Source organism: Porites lutea, chromosome 13 (genome assembly GCF_958299795.1).
Source record: "Porites lutea chromosome 13, jaPorLute2.1, whole genome shotgun sequence".
In the NCBI taxonomy this organism is placed as follows: Eukaryota; Metazoa; Cnidaria; class Anthozoa; order Scleractinia; family Poritidae; genus Porites; species Porites lutea.
This window is the reverse complement of record NC_133213.1, coordinates 17,050,019-17,068,399: the sequence shown is the minus strand read 5'-3', so window position 1 is coordinate 17,068,399 and position 18,381 is coordinate 17,050,019.

The window sequence follows — 18,381 nt, the reverse complement described above, 5'->3', positions numbered from 1 at the left end:
AACCTCAAAGAAAATTCCTTTGCATATAGAAGTGTGTTGGTCCTTTCGTTCAATATGTTCTAAACTGCTATGTTTTTACACTGAGAGAAATAAGGTGCTGCATAAGCTTGCAGAGAAACGAGCCAGTATATTTTAAAATGTGTCAAAAATTTAAAAACTAGCAAGAGTTGCCAAATGATGTCTTTTAAGCGGATAGAGCGCAGAATCTTTTATCGTCTTACACCTGATAAGATTTACGTGTTTACAACTTCGATGATGTTGAACTCTGGACACCGAGTAGGATCCGTAAACGGGGTCGTATGGAGGGAGAACAGAGGAGGCTGTCGAAAGGCTCTTAACTACTGAATGTGACATTCGGGGCTGGCTAAAAAAGATATGGAACTAGAGGTTAAGCCTCTAAGCAATTAGCATAAAATATAAGGCGCGCGTTTACTTTCAAAAGCAGCACGGAATTGACTTATAAAGAGTGACAAGCCTAAGTCATTCATCTATAATTCAATAAGTCACGTTGAAAAGTCAGGGTGAAAACGCTATCAAGGAAAGGGAATTGCTGACTTCTCTAGGCCACCATAAGCAGCTATATTATTGGCTGCTAAGGGTAGGAGTGATAATTACTCCCACACTTAGCGCAAAAAACCAGTTCGCCAACGCTTTACCAAACTGGTTTTGCAATTATTTGACACAATTTACTGCTTTCATTTATTATATTTTACAGGCAAAGTAAACATTGTTTCCGATGCCCTAGCCTGCATTACAGGCGCTTTACGAGCCAAGCGAGGCGAAAGCGGCATTTTATGCGCCGGCAAAGAACAAGAAGAAACTTTTTATAATGACACGAATAGTAAATAATAACAAAAACTTCTTTATTTCAAGTAATGGATTCTTGTGATAGCTGATGCTTCAAGGTAATTGTCTTTAACTCTACTATAAGCAAACAGGTAGTATAATACTGACGCCACCCGCAAATCAGATTTTTTAAAAAACTTTTTTAAACCATCATAAAATATCAATTATTCGAGGGGGTAAGCCGGCGATCACACGGTTTCTCTAGTGATATTTTTAAATGCTGAAAGATTGAATGAAGTGCCAAAAAGCTGACATTTCTCAGCAATTTCTGTCTTAGCCAGTTTTGTTTTGATCATTAAAATTTTATTGCTACCTGCAAGACCTAGTTAAAATGGGAAATCGTTTTTGACAAAGACCAGAAATATTAACTGTCGAATATTCCACCCATTCTATTTCTAATTTACACTGAATAAAACAGATAAGAAAAAAAATTTCGGTCGTATTTCAACATTACCCGTAAAATAATAAAATCACCAAAATTTGACAGATCTACACTACAATTTTCGATGGCGATGAAATTAAAATTTATACTCCCTGATATAAAAAAAAAAATTAGAATAATTGTCTGCTTCCTCTCCTAGCTAAAATCTATTTACAACACTTCACAATGTTTTTGAGAAATGTAAGGTTTCCTCTATATACAAATTAAGGGTAAAAGGCCCGCTCATTCTACATTGGTATTAATTTGCTAACGTACTAGGGTGTGGTTGGAAAAGAATAAAAACACTCGACAATAACGCACTTGTCAGTCGTAAATTTCCGCTTATGAAAGAACTGAAATCTCCATCAAGCCATCAAAAATATTTGCGAAAATCATTGATCGATGAGACGGAAAATTCTTTTGTAAATTAGACGTTGTTTCCGTTGGTGTACTTTTGTATAAAAGTTTTCCTTGCTCCCCGGTTGCAAAGTCGTTGAACTTTCGTAGAATCGAATAATCCAAAGTTAAAGATTTCCAGATTGCTTCCCCATTATTTTAAAACTGATTCTTTTTCTCTGAATTGGTGGTGATAAAAATACATGTCAGCTAGCTAACAAAATTATGTCTCCTCTCTGGAAATACCGAGGTTAAACTATCACACAACAGCAATCTTGGTCTTCTTCAATTGGCTCTGATCGTTCCTGTTTTTCGGGATCCTTTTTCTCGTCCGTTTCCCCATCAGTTGATTTTTCTGGGTCTTTTTTCTCTTCATCCTTGTCCCCTTTATCTCCATCTTTCTTTGCTGCTTCATTATCACCAGTTCCCTCATCAGAAGCGGGAGGAACTTCATTCGCGTTTTCTTCTGCTGCGGGTTTCTCTGCAGCGCTATCGGCTTCGTCGCCTCCTGCGCCTTCTTCCGCTGCGGCAGCGGGCTTCTCTTCCGTCGTTGTTGCCTCGGCCGTGGGAGCTTCTTCGCCTTCAGCCGACATTACTTAAATGCTACCAAATCAACTCAATTTGGCTGTTCTACCGGCTTCAACCGCACAACTATCTTATCTCACGGCTTGCAATGTTTATACTTGAACAAACATCTCGGCGTTAGTCAAACAACACTCGAGAAATGACATAAAATATTTAAAAAGCGTTCATTTTGTCGTTGCTATAGCTATTCTTGTCGATACATGTCATTTTCCCGGGCACGAGACATTCTGACCAATCACATTGCTCTGTCTTGTTTTGCATGCATCTAAGTCCACACCACCTGTTGTATCGCTCAGCGTAGCATTGCAGAGTTTTGGCTCTTGAATGCAAGCTGCGGCCGTAACTGTCAAATTACGATTTCGATCCAATTTTTCCAAAACTGTTTACTGCTAACAAGTATTTCAGCAGGTACTTAACAAAGATCGAACAATACCTTTGGACAACTGCTCTTAAAAACCTGCTAAAATAATTGTTAATTAAAAACTCAGTACCAGTGACAAAAAGTATTTCAATTTTGAAATTATTTTCTCTATGCCTTACTTGCGTTAAAGATTCTTCAAAACACCCCATACCGAAAAACCTGTTGCATTACGTCCAACTTAAGGTCCCCTACCCCACCACAAATATAATAAAGTTATTTTCAGGGATTGTGGTCTAAGGAATCCAACGATTATATATATACTCACTTCTAACGCACTGGTGAATTTGAGAAATTAACGCTGCATTTTTCGCTTTATTGCAGTGTTTTTTCCCCGAAATATTGGAGCGGAAAGGAATATGAATCGTTTCATAAACCTTTTGTTATAGATTAAACATGTAGGAGCTGAAATTGTTGCAAGCAGGCTCTCATTGTCACTAACACTGGAGGCTTTGGTAACCTTAACATTAAACATTTAAGTCCCAAAAGTGACCAACTCCTATTTTCTCCCAACAATATCACTATATCATCATAAGAAAAGGATACGAGAATCATGAAAATAATCACTAACGGGAAAATGCTTTGATCTTTTATCAAATTCTCTCAACTAATTCTTTAAGGAAATGTATGGAGATTAGTCTGGAGAATTTGTATGTGGATATTAATGGGTGGCTTAGCAAGACATGTGGGTGTCAAGGCCACATAGACCCTGGTTTTTAAGACGTTGAATGAGTTTATCCTCACATGTGAAGCAGTCAACTGAACAAAACAAGACCTTGGCACGCCCTTGTAAGTTTTTACCCGATTACCCGCAGAAGTCTACTGACCAAAGTCAAAATTCCCCCTATATACGAACGGTACCTCTTTCGTATACCTTTCATTGACAAATGGTACCCCGGCTTCACAAACCTCACTTTCTTTAAAATATAATTTAAAAACTCATTAATAATTCAAGAAGTAAAAAAAGAAAAAGAAAGAAAGAAATTGAAGTTTAATGACTTTCTTTATATCTGATAAGGACACGGCTACACTTTACGCCTGATTTTTTAGACCGAAATAACCCCAAATCTAAATATTGGTGCAAGAATGAGTTGATCTATACTGATCAGAGATTTTGAAGCCGTTCGCCTCGAGTTTTTAAACTTGATAATACCAGCTCCTGCTCGTTTTTTGCATGAATCGAGCAAGGTTTTTTTTTTCGAGCATTCACTGCATGTTGCTAGGATCCAGATTCACACTCAGGCCTAATGGCCGTGCGCTTGGTGCAATAGGCTCAGATTTTACCAGTGGTTTATCAATAAATGGATTCTTGCACTCGAAAAACCAGTTTGACGAGAGAAAACAAGATGGACTTGTTCAGAAGTTTAGGCTGCGGCTACTTCAAAGGCTTGTCCAGCCTAGTCCCTAGGCGTTCTCTCTTGACCCGTTGTCCGCGCGAAGTCTGGGAAAGAGGGGGCAAGAGAACGCCGTTCTCGGCGAGTATCTCTCCGATTGACCGCGCCGAGAACGCCTAGGGACTAGGCTGAGGCTTGTTGTGATTCAGGGAGAGCCTCCTTTTCTACTCCTCAATCAAGAAGAAGACAAGGTGATTCACGCTTCCACCAAACGTCTAACTTGATATTTTTGTTATAATTTCTGGGATTTCATTTACCAGTAAATGAAAAAAATCGGCAGAGATGTATAAATCAGTTCGTTAACATAACTGTCTTTTTAATTTTTAGTTTTTCTCAAATGTTTGAGCCTTTTTTCGTTGAAAACGCTTGGCGTTAAAAGAAAGTCGTGCAGGAAATTGGCGCAGACAATAACATGGCTAACATCGGCGTCGCTTTTCAAACTTCAGGACTCTTAGGAAACCTTAAAGTAGTTTGGCGCTAAAAGAAAGTCGTGCAGGAAATTGGCGCTGACAATAACATGGCTAATATCGGCGTCGCTTTTCAAACTTCAGGACTCTGTTGGGAAACCTTAAAGTAATTTTTAGCAAAATATAACAGGATATTAGTAACACAGCAACCTTAGCTTTGAAGAAATTTGCTTGAAAGTGGTGAAATTTACGCTTACCTATTGGAAGGTCTAACTTATAGCAAATTAACCGACAACGTGTGACACTACAACCTGGGCCAAGGATCTCATGAACGCCCATATACCGTGGTCAACGTTCGTTTCTTTTTTTTCCTCAATGTTGGCTGCGAAAATGGGTCCACTCAGCTCAAAAAACTATTCCTTAACAACTTTGGGAGAAATGGAGAGAAGAATCGGAGGGAAGTGACCCAGGTTAAGTGTCACAAATTGTAGACGTTTAATTGTGCCTTGAAATGTGTATTTATAGCAAACTACTTCTCAGTTATTCATGGTTATTCAATTTCCTTCAGTTTTAGTCTTGCAGCTTTTGCTCCCTGTTTATCACCAATTTTATCAAGGCTCTTTGCTAACTGGTAATAGCCAAATTCCTTGTCTGGTCTAAGTCGGATTATCTAAAAACAAGGAGACCAAAAAGATGGCAAAATACAAGTTTAGAAATGATCGAGTCTTGCCCTTGTTTAGCCTGAGAGAACCACGCCAACACTGATTTCCGCGCGAAATGACCTCTGAAGAGTGAGCGTAGAAATTACTGATGATGTATCATTACCCGGATCTGGGCGGTGCCTCATAGTTAATTAAAGTGGAATGGTTGGGAAACCCTTTGTTATATAGGTTTTTGTTAGCTCTTTAGGACCTGACCGTGCACAACGTTAAATAGCTTTCCTATCATGTTGAAGTTATTGACCAATAGAAATATTGGATTAATTTATGCAGTCATAATTTGTGAACAGAAAACAAAGGATTGTGCAGGGTCAGGAAGCTTCCAACATAACCTACAGCACTATTAATTTCAACTTTGATGTTTGTCGGGTTTTCTAACCAGTCTCCTCTACCAACTATGGTGCCTCTCAGAGACCTTCTCCAGTCATTCCTCATTTCGCAAGGAAACCAATCTTGTAGCGAAATGTTAGCTGTTTTCTCAAGCTTGTCCTGATTCAGGGTAAAATAAGTTAGGAAGAATTGTGACGTCACGTCACCATGGTAGCAAAATTTCTTGATCGTAACAACAGGGAGCTTATAATTTAAGCATCAACGACGGCAAAAAAGTTACGGGTTAAAATTAGGAAAACAACAACTTTGCACGTACTATCACGCTTTTTGTACATTTCTTAGCCATTGTTGCACGACTGCGAGGTGAAACTTAGTAATTTCAAGCGCCCTCTTTATGGAGCAGGGGAACACAACACAAAAGTGTTCTTTTTCTTTTTCCAATTCTTATATTACATACGGTCCTTTCTGATTCAACCCCGAAAACGTTCGCTAACATTTGAAAATTAAGGGAAACTCAATAAGATCGATGAAGTTTGAAACAGTGCGAACACTTTTTAAGCGGCTTTTTCGGTTTGATGTCATCCAGAAATTTTGCTACCATGGCAACGTGACGTAACAACTTGCCATCTCAATTTCTCTCACCAATCACAATGACGTAAGAAAATTTAATGAACCTATCACAATTCAAAGAAAATACATCAAGTCAAAGCCAAGCGCGGAAAAAGGCGTGAGCCCAAGTTACAGTTTTATTTCTTATTGGTCGAGAAAATCTCGCGAGATTTTTGGCCAATCCGCTAAGAAAGAAAAGTGCATAGCAATTAAGGAAGACGATTTTGTGCAAGAAATACCTTGGCATGAACTTTTGGTAGAAACATCATCGACGTCAAGACAACCGGAATAAATATGTTGGGAATGTAAGGGTTGAAACAATAGAGTCAATAAACTATATTGGAAGAAGACAAGACGAGTTTTACGCTGACCTGTTTATATTCGCTTGCTGCGTTCACATAGTCGCCCTGATGAGACAAAGTCGAGAACAGTTGGTAAACATTCTGGCACACCCAAGAATAAAATTATTTTGAAACGCTGTGCAACATCAGTCTTTGTTCATGTTCTTGAATTTCCTCCTATCCATTTTTGTATATAAGTAAAGTAATTGACTGAGCCTATGGCTTACCTTGCTATATAGGAACTCTCCATAATGAATATGCCCATCAAAACTGTTAGGGTGAACTTCAAGGGCTTCTTTGAATAACTGTTCTGCCGTTTCCTGGTTACCATGGTGATCGTAATACCTTGCAAGATCGAGTCTGGCTATTACAAACAGAGGATCCATACGAACAGCTGTCTCGAGTGCCTGCAATAAGGAACGAGAGTAATTGTTAAATATTTCATGATTTTTCTATTATTCAGATTTGTGCCAAAGTCACTATTCGTGTTTTCTGGATGAGAGAAGACTTGGGCTAGAATAAGGCTCGCGAAGAGTCTTTTATAACCAAAAATCAATTATGTAACGACCTGGTCACCACGATTTCTAGTCCCTTTGAAAAGAACTAGTAAATAACGGTAACTCTTTGATAAAGAGATTGTTTACCGTGCGACTACTTCTACCGGGCCCACCTAGACAAAGTCGACCAATCGGATTACAGGAAAATAACAAATACACTCCGAGAAAGTTAGTTGTCAATCATAATAGCCACGAAAGGAAATAAACGACATGGATCGAAATCAACCAATAAAAACCTACAGACGTGAGCTGTTGAACCCGCTGAAGAAAGCGCGTGTTTCCTGCGTGGTCCGTTAGAGTGAGTGACGGAGGCGAAAAACGTAAAACATAGTTATTTAGTGAAATCCAACTAGTGGTCTATTATCAATGCTGCGTTCTGATTGGTTGAGCTAGTGCGAGGCTATATGTTATAGCCCACTAGTAGCGAAAAGCACCGGCTTTGAAAACCAAAACAATGGCGGCTAAATCGCGTTTTGCTAGATAAATTTATTTTGTCTTGATATTTTTTACCAACTGGTTGGATTTTACTAAAACAATTATTTCCTCTCGCCCTCATGGCCTCTGAGTCAATAGCCCATTCGAACTCGAGGAATAATTGTTAAATATTTGACTTGCAGTCGCATGATATTACTAAGCGCGGCAATAGTAGCGAAGAAATTGCTGGTAGATGACAAAATAACAGCTTGTGTCAAAGAAATATGTCTCATGGGTGTTGTATACAAAGTTTCGTACAGAAAAACATTGTCTGGTGAAAAATTTTACTTTACGGAAAAACGTTTGCTATCAATGTTAAATTTTTGTGCCTCGAGTAACTTGTCGTTTTTTTTACGAGTTGCTGATTGGCCCACAACCAACTTTAATGGAATGAATTGTTATTTTCCTGTAATCGGATTGGTGAACTTTGTCTAAGTGACCCCGGTTACAGTATATAGTCGCACTGTAACAGTAAATGCAATAGGTATATCTCATCAATGTGGTAATTTTTTTTGCGCGGTCATCTGAGCCATCCGAAGGCTGCTTAAAGTTGTAGGTCAGAGACGGAATCTATCTCCTCTTCAGTTCCAAGAAGCAAGCCCGCGACCTCCCACTCTACAGACCTGCACTTTACCAACTGAGTTACCGTGGCGCAGACGCACTCACCTTAATTGCCTTCTGTATATCTCCCCTTTGAAAGTACTGGTCGGCAAGCTTATGAAGCACCTCAGTGTTGTCTAAAATCAACGGGAACAGTATTTCATTACTTAAGACTACTAAGGGAATCTTGAGTGATATTTATTATTGTGCCACTCTGCCGAAACTCGTCCCCAGGGCTCTTCCCATCAAAGAGGGAGCGGGGTTGTACGAAGTCGATATTGCGCTGTCCGTGATCAGTTGATACATGACTGTCAATAATTAAAGACCAAAAAGAATTAAATTAATTCTTCAGTAAATTGCTCATGGCTTAAAATTGTTGATTATGTTAACCTCATTCCCAAAACCCTAGTGATATGAGCACCCCACTCATATTAACTTAGCGATTTGGGTTAGAGTTAGGGTTACAGGGGATGCCCATATCACTAGTAAAAACCTTTGAATGCAGTAGTCCACTCAACGCGCAAAAAAAACCGACTGGTTCTTTCTTGCCGGATCTCTAATGTAGAGAAAATTAGCCTTCCTCAGAGGAAGGCTAATTTTGTTAGCCGGAATATTGGCCTCAAATAAATCAGCCCCTTGCCGTATTGGCATCCTTGCATTCAGTTTTGTTTCAATTCCCAGTGCCGTAGCCAGACCAAACGGCCAACCGAGGCAGGCGGGAGTTGCTAGGGGGGTTCGGGGGCATGCCCCTCCCCCCCCCCCCCGAGAAATCTTGAACTTTAGTCTCTCGGAAATGCGATTTGCAGCGTTTTCTGGGCCTTTCGGTAACTTTTTTTCGAGTTAATTTAAGTGGAATTTAAAAAGCAATAATCAGAAACAAGCTACATAATCTGGGTGACCGTTAACCTCGCCAATGGTTTTGATCAGTATTTGTTCAAAAAAAATTTGGGTTAACGTACGTAGCCCCTTGAGATCGATGATATGGTAATTTTTTCATAGTATATTGACTGAATTGCTGAATTCTTTGTAATATCATGATGCGTTAAAAATATCCGATGATCGCTCATGTAAAATAAAAATGATCGGCGAAATTCGTCAAAATTTTACCGAGGCGAGTGCCTCGGTTGGCCTCATACTAGCTACGGCGCTGATTCCCGTATCACTAGCCGGTTTGGGAATGGGGATGCCCATATTACTGTGACGCCCAAACGAAAACCATACTGGGTAAGGCTTCTGTTTATACATAGGAATTGTGATTTCGGCGCGATTTCTAGGACGGAGTGAAGCTACCTAGCGCCAGTCTCGAAAGTGGAGCGTCATATATTTCGTAGATTCAATGCTACCCTTTAGTGCAGTGTGAAAGGTATTCGGATCTTAGCGGAAGTAAATAAGTAGTATAGACTGAGACGGAAATAAATTTTCAGTGGTGAGGACTGGGATTTAGTTAACCAGCGCCGGCACGATGTTCGATGTGTCAGTGACGCTTTTTTCCAGATCTGGGCCGTTGCTTTTCCTGCTATACCAGATAGCCTATCTTGTATGTCGGCACCAAAAGCTACCGTTGAGTGGGAACAGAGCCTTAATTAATCCATTAGTTTCTATTATTACTTTTTTTTTACTAAATAAATATGAATCGAAATACCTGGTAGGAGGGCTGAAAGTTCTTGAAAAATTTTAAGTTGATCTCCACCCTTGCTGCATGTTACCAGCTAAATAAAGGGAAAAAGTAAAAAAGCATCTCCTTAAAGAGGGTCTGAATGGGGGGGTCCACTTGTCGGTTGTCGGTTAAAATTTAGTTACTTTGTCGGTAGTCGGTTGTCGGTTAATCTCAGTTAATAAGTAAAAATGCTTGCTAATTATTAATTTTGTTATGTGTTTCAATCAGTTTCAAGACTTTGATCCCTATAAAATAAGTAAAACTTGTAAAAATGCATCATTTGATTGAACTTAAACTTCATTATGCAACATGATAGTGTATGTCACCAAAGCGTTTATTGCAAATGCGAATTTGGTTTCCCTGTTGACCACAGGGCACCATAAAAAGTAATGAAGAGAGGTTAATTGGACACAGAGGGAAACGCCCAGTCTAACCTTTTGGATACGTAAATTATTTTTGGTGAAAAACTGCAAGGGGTGACAGGTTGCACATCTATACCGGCGTGAAAGACCTTTAATATTTTGGCTCTAACAAGCATGTTCTTTGCCATGGTTTTCCTTTCTTTCAGGAAATAAGTGGTGGTTCTTTAAAAAATTAGCAAAGTAGCGGTTGGTTTTGTATGAGATTCACTTTCCATTAAAGCTTCTTTTACGACCAGAAGTCAGTTACAGTGTACTGCGCAAGCGCGACCAGTAAATTTCGTCGTCGTGGTGTCGTCGACGACGCCAAACAAAGTACAATCACGTCGTCCTGCAATCCACAAGCTTCAGCAGGTATAATGCAGCTATCAATGTAATGCCGGCGGGGAGGGAGGCAGAGCGTAGGGTGGAGATTTGACTTTTTTCAAAAATTTGCAATCAAATTCCCTGCCCACGGGCAAATCATTCCAGTCAAATGCAACCAAATTTCCCCACCCTAGGCTGCACATTGCTGTCAATCCCAAGGCAGAACCCAAGAAAGGCACAATAAAAATATCTCCAAATAAAACTCTGCAATCTTCTATAAACGTTGCTGCATCACCAAAGATACATGTTCCTGTGACAGCTTCAATCATACGTTTTAACCATAATCCGTGTTACACTGCGTAGAATACATAAACCTTTAGGAGAAAGTCCACATTTTGTAAGTTTAAATATACCGTTCTTAGTAAAGGGTACAAAAAAAGTCAGTTTCGTAAGTTTACACTGATTGTAGCGAATGAGCCATACACTAATCAATTGTACTTGCAAAAATCGACTTGGTTTCTCTTTACTTTCGTTTACTTTGATTCCACAGTATTTTAAGAGGTTCAATTGATCAAAAACACGCTAAAACAAGCGAAATTTGAAGACAAAACAGTGAATTTCACTCAGCCTTCGCTTGCTCTCATTGACCTCCATGACTTCCCGATCTTTTCAAACCGTACGGCGCATGCGTGAAGCGTGGAAGTGGGAAACAGATGTTCCGTCCCAGTCTTTTTCGCCCAAGTCGGCAGTCAAATATCTCCTCGTCGGGCGAAGAAAGATTCAAATATCCCCTCCCCTGGGAGAACAAGATCAGTCAAATTCCCTACCCCAGGGCCAACAAAGACAAGCAAATCCCCACCCCATACCCTGCCTCCCCGCCCCCCGCCCCCTCCCCCCGCCGGCTTTACATTGATAGGTGCATAAATCCACTGTTTTAAGCGATTTTTGAAGTCCTTTGCTTTTTCTTATCCTCGTAAATCCAGGTATCGTTGCTTTTTTCTCGTAACAAGCGATGATGATTGAAAATTCGACTAAAAGTGTACTGTGAAAGGTTTGAACCCAGGAGTCATTTCAAAAGTAGGCTGAGTTTGATCGTCCGGGTGAACGTAGTCCTGAATAGGACTGTTGTTGTTGACAGTGACTGACGTTTCGACAACCTGTGCGGTAGTCATCTTCAGAGTCAAAGTGAGTTGTATTACGTCAGTTGATATTATTATACTCTGGTTATTTATCTGATTGGTCAATTACGTCGCGACGTTAATAGTCGTCTGTCAGTTAAGCCGTGATGTTATTGGCTATGAAGAATAAAAGTATACTATAATGAATTGTTTTTACTTCGAAGAATGACAACAGCTGTGGAGGCCGAGCGAGCGAACTCGTAAGTGAGAAATTTATTTGTACGTATTTAGGTAAGGCAATTTATCATATATCTTTAATATAGAGGAAATAAGCTTTATATGGATCAGAATGTCTCTTTTTCCAAATCTAAACTCTGACAGACACTCGGACTCGGTCATCTCATTCAGGTTGAAAGTGTTGAATAATCTTTGTGCGGAAAGCAGGTGTTTTTCTACTCGAAAAAGTCAGACAACACAAAAAATTCTCCATCGTCAGTGAAACTAGACGTACGGCTTAAAAATTAGACCTTGCATTGTTTTAAAAGACGCAATTGCGAAAAACTTTGTTGCAAACGAACATCACAGTTTTACATTTGTGTTTTCATTCAGGGTCGTCGTCGTCGACCTACCGACCGATTGCATCTTAAGTTTCCTTTTTCCTGCCGAAACTGACGTTCTCGTTCCAGTCTTTTCCCAGTCAACAGACGTCGTCGTCGTAAACTTCGTCGTAGTTCTTAAGTTCCCTTTTGTGTCAAGAAAGGCAACATTTCTTTTCTTTCCTTGCTCGGTTTTGTTTCAGGAACGCGGACTTCGGTTTCTGTGAGTTTCATTTACTTCTGATTGCAATTTGTCTTTCAAATTGTGTTGGTAGCCTCTGTACATCATCAACCATCAAGCGTTCTTTTGAATATTGAAACACTTTGCACAAACTCTTTTGACAAATCGGTGGGTGACAAGCCGTAAAATGTGTGCTGGAAGGTTTCCGTAATCTTTACATCAAGGATAACTTTTTCGTTTAATCTTGTGCCTTTGTATACAACTGTGTCTAAAAACATTGTCTCAGTGAATTTCGGTGGTGAATTTAATAGTAGGATCATGCAAGTTTGCTTCTTCGAAGAAAGTTACGATGTCTGGTTTAAAGACGGTTTAGCTGCTTAGACTTTGTGTTTCAAAATGACATGAAAATGTTGGCAGAGGAAACTGCTGTCTTTGTGCCCATCGCGGTACGGTGGGTTTGGAGGTAGAGCTTTCCATTGAACGGGAAAGAATTTTCTTTGAGGATTAATTTAAGCATTTGTCGCATATAATGTTTAGGACCAGGCGGGTTGTAGAAATTTTTGGCATACGCTCTGCAAACCGATTTCAATATCCTCGTTTTGTGGTACTGACTTGTAAAAAGACTTGTGACGTGGTATCTTGGGTTACTTCCTAGAAAGGTAGGAAAAATACAATATACTCTTCTGTCTGAAAAAAATATAGATAATGTCGGTCCATGTCGGTAGTCGGTAATTTTTTTCGCGTTTTGTCGGTAGTCGGTAATATTTCTTGCCCTTTGTCGCTAGTCGGTTAACCCCATTCACACCCTCCTTAAAATTTAATTATATATATGAATAGCCTCATACTATCGGCACTGTGTACTGTACCGAACAAGGTATATAAAACGTAATCGTCGTCGGTGTTCATTCAAATGTAGATGAGCTTTAATCAGTAATTTTCTGTGGCCGTTCTCAATTTTTAAGGGAAGGATCACATTACAATGAAGAGTCCATCGCTGTGACACGGCGGGTTATAGCGGTTTTGATCTTTTTGATTTAAATTTCTTTCACTGCAAATTCGCTGTGTTCAGAGGCTCCGGGATTCTCACCTTTCTCCCTGACCCAGCTCGCTTGCTGGCTAAATTCCTCTCTCTGGGAATCCCACTCTCCTTTGATATCTTTGTGCAAGAGTGTTTTTGCGCGAAAAATAAGTGTGTCTAAATCCTGGGGGGCACTTGGGTATTTTTATGTGCCGCCTGGAACTCCAAATTGGCACCCCGTTCTGAAAAATAATTCCCCTAAAATTGATACCCCGTTCTAGAAATGGGCCAATTGTTTTTACCCCGTTCTAGAATCCGCCCTAAAACTGATACCCCGTTCTAGAAATGGGCCAATTTCTTATACTCCGTTCTAGGGTGCAACAAGAGTACAACAGTTTGCTTGTTAACGCATTGAACCATAATTTTAAAAGCAATCTGTCCTTGAATAATTTCAAATGGCTGCTTACAAAACTGGAGCTTTCGTGCGTTTGAAATAATCGGCTGTTGTTCTTGGGCCTTTTCATTTTGATTGTTTCTAAAAGGTCAAATACATGCGCTATTATACTTTAGAAAAATCCAACTAGTGGTCTATTATCAATGCTGCGTTCTGATTGGTTGAGCTACTACTAGGCTATATGTTATAGCCCGTTAGTAGCGAAAAGCGCCGGCCTTGAAAACCAAAACAATGGCGGCTGAATCGCGTTTTGCTAGCTAAAATTGTTTTATCTCGATATTTTTGACCAACTAGTTAGATTTTACTAAAACAATTATTCCTCTCGCCCTCATGGGCTCTGAGTCAATAGCCCATTCGGCCTTAAGCCTCACGGGCTACTGACTCAGAGCCAGTCGGGCTCGAGGAATAATTGTTAAATATTATGCAAAAAGAAGGTACTCTTCCGACTCTTAAACGTTCATTAACCTAGCGACTTCCAGAAGCGGTCAAAAGTAAAAACTGGGTAAAAACTGAAAAATTTTACTTTTGACATGCTGAAAAACAATTTTTACCATGTGAAAGTACTACCTAGCTTTTATTTGAATGGTCACACAATGGGGTTTTGCTCACAGACTGAAAAGTTAGAACCACCATATACAGCACAAAAAAGTACCACCGGAAAGTACTGAACGGCAGCTTTCATTTGAATCCTCAAACAGAAAAGGGATCAATTGAGGTTTTTGGGTAACTGATCACCCACCCCTCCCTTAAGTCAACATTAACACTTACTTCTCATTCAGGGCAAAATTGTAGCGGGGGGCGGGGGGGGGGGGGGGGCAGGTGACCTTGCGAGACTCCATCATTCACTCTGGCAGTAAAAGGGTTAGTAAATCGGCTGCGCATGCGTGTGGGCTTCAACTCGTTGGCAAAACTGAGGAATTTAAAAATTTTCATTTCCGTGGATCGAGGAGGGACAACGTTTTCTCCAAAATAAAATTTGAAATAGATAACATTTTAGTTTCTGAAGGAACTCTAGTGCTGGGGAATAATAATAATAAAAAGACAAAAAGCACTGCGTCGGTCAATATCATTACTGAATCATGCTAATGCAATGCCATATGACAAGAAAATGAGCTTTTAAAAAATGAACGTATACGTTTTCATGACAATACACAGAATATATAAAGTATTGTCCATGAACCACTCGGAAAATTTCCAATATCGGGGCAAAAGTCTGTGCTACGTAGTAAGTTTAGAATTTTCGAAAATGTTTCTTTATTAATGGAGGGAGTTATAGCTTTCTGATGGGATTAATTTGACGTTTAACAAATTGTTCATTTTATTAGTGGACAATGTTTCAGTAAGTAAATGAAAAACTGGCAACAATCAAACTTACTTACACGATATTTCTTGTTGTACTAAGCTATTTCGTTCGAATATATCCGATACAAGACTTGTAAGTGTAATGGAAGTTTTGCCCATGAAGGAGAATTTTTTTTATCTTCTAGCTGGTTTGAATCTTCCCAAAATGTATTATAAAACTGGTTATTGTTAGGATTTTGAGCGATAATACACTAAAAACGATAAACGAAATCATAATAATAAAGAAATAACATACAAATCAAATGTAATGTTTCCTGTAAAGAAGATTTTCCTTGCATTGTTGCTCCATCTTTTTATAAATCAACTTAACGATACTGTATCGTTTGGCAGTCATTAAACCGGACTGATAGAATACAAGCTATCTGTTTCAGTTCAAATCGAACGCAACAGATTCATTGATGATTTTAGATACATTTAAATAATAATAATAAAACTGAAATCATTGTTACCGTTACCGTCCAGTGTATCTTGTTTCGAAAGATTTCTGTGAAGAAAATGTACCTTACATCTCATTCGGAGTACTTTAAAACTGTAGATAGGTTATTCGGCTTTGCTTATTGTATGGCTGAGATGACCATAATATTTAGTATTACTATGTCAATTTGAATTTTCAAATTCCTCCTGGGGATATTTTGTTCATAGAAACCGGTCAGTATAAAAGATGGACTACGGACTGCGGACTACGGACTGCGGACTACGGACTGCGGACTGAGTATAAAATACGGACTAGGTATAAAACGCGGACTGGAAAATACGGACTGGGTATAAAACACGGACTAGGTATAAAACGCGGACTGCGGACTGCGGACTGCGGACTGGGTATAAAATACAGGCTACGGACTACTTTGGTAAAAACGGTTGGTTCTAGGTAAGGAAAAATAAGATCAAAAGATCGCTAAATAGCAAGACACGTGAGTTAAAGTTGTAAATACCTCCATGAATTCTTGGTGGAGGTGTGTCGCCCGGTTCTCTGAATCATGAGCCAGATCAAAATGCTATTTTCTTCACCCATTTTTAGACCTTGTCTCGGTCTCTAACAATGATGAAAAGGTCAGGATCAGGGGGGTACTCCCTTATGTAAGGGAAGGGTAGGGGTTTTGGGCCTTTTTGGTCTGAAAACACTTTGCCCATTTTGTTTTTCGAGGGAACTACGGGAGCATATATGAATGGACGTATTTATCGAATTTGAAATGTATTTGGAGAATTTTTTGTTTTGTTTCCGCTCTAACTTGGTAATGATGACATAATTTCTGCCTAATTATACCTAACCTGTTCCAGGCTCCGAGATAGTTGGGTCCGCTGAATTGAGAAAGCGCGAACACGAAAATAAAACGGGAAAAAACTGGGGAGTCCCCCCAACTATCTGAGAACCTGGAACAGGCTAAATTAGGCCAGGTCCGAAAATGGGTATGGATTTTAGAGATCTGTTCTGAAAATGGGTGTGGAAAATCACATTTTTTGGTCTGCAATAAGGTCAGGATTCGGAGAACCGGGCACCACCCCCCACCAAGAATTCCCAGTACTACCCCCTTCCGGGTATCAGGAGCAGGGTGTAAATCATGTCATCATAATCATCGCTTGGAATATAACGTTGGATGACTCATTGCGGTTATTATTCACGTATGTGAGTAATCCCTCCCCCCTTGCCCTCCCCCCTAAATACCGCTTTTGTGCATCGCGGAATGCCCTACATTGACCTTCTCGTCTGAGTTCTTCATTCAGTCCTCATACGGAATTGTGGTATTCGATAAGAATTTTACTGATCTGACTAACACCAATACCATTTTTTTAATTCGGTGCTTCTTATTGGTTTAAAACTGCAAATTGAAATCTCTACTCTTCTAACTCCTTCTTTTCATAAATTCAGAGTAAAATTTCAGTTGCCTTGAGTACCGGCATAACCTTCCTTCTCCCTGGGAAGAATAGACTACGTGAACAGCCAAGGGAATGTTAAAGCTGGGACTACTGTTTTTGATCGTTTTTGCTAGTCCGCTTTCCATTTCTCTCAGTTTTACCTTTCTAAAGCTGTTTTTATTTACATAGTCCGTAGTCCGCGTTTTATACCCAGTCCGTGTTTTATACTCAGTCCGGAGTCCGCGTTTTATACCTAGTCCGTATTTTATACCCAGTCCGCAGTCCGTGGTCCGCAGTCCGCAGTCCGTGTTTTATACTGACCGCATAGAAACCATGAATAAGTAATAAAGGAAATTTGACGTTCTATTTAATTTTTGTGGAGCCATGGAAACGCGTTTTTCAGATCAAACTATGAGCCGTATCTATCTTTTTTCAATAATCACTACATTTACAATATTGAAAAAAAACAAAAAAAAAAACAAAAAACATTTAAACTAAATTAAACATTGAATTACCACAATGCAAACAAAATTTTATATGTTATACAACAAGGTAAATTGAATGTTAACTTAAAATTTAATGCTCTTTTGCATTTTTAATTCCTTCACTAAGAAAAAAAAAAACCTAGGATACATTTATAATCAAAGAGTTGTCACTCAAAAGCAAAAACAGATAATGTACATTCAATAGAGAATAATGAACGCGCGTGGATTTGATGACGTTTTAATCAATCGATTTAAATGTGCGGCCGTCTCAGGAATTAGATTTCCGTTTAAACTCTAAAAATAACTAAAAGTGAAATTCTTATATCTCGGCCAACGCCCTAAGATTTACCCTATGCCCCGTTATTCTCTCTTGCCAGGCTCCTGCTCTTGCTAAATTTTATTTCCCACGTTTAATTTAAAAAGAACTGACGACAAATTGCTGTTGCTTGAATTGAAAACAAGCGAACGAGCGGACTGCAAACAGTCTAAAGATCTGTTATTTACAAAGTGGGATTCGTATATGCGATTTGAAAATTTTACCGACGACTAGACTTAACGATCACTCACGAGGATCCTTTTTTCTGTGAGGGAAAATTATCTGTCCATTAAATTTAATGGCAAGTGACTTAATTTCGTTTTATTTTGAAAATGCTACTAAAATGGATGACACGTTCGTTTTCTATGGTGGCCCACAACTGTCACGGCAAAACCAAAAATGTCACGGCAAAACCAAAAACGTCACGGCAAGAACAAAATACCTCACGGCAAAACCAAAAACAGGGGTGGCGAATGGTAAATGCGAGACTTTGCGAGACGGCGAGACTAGCGTTTTTC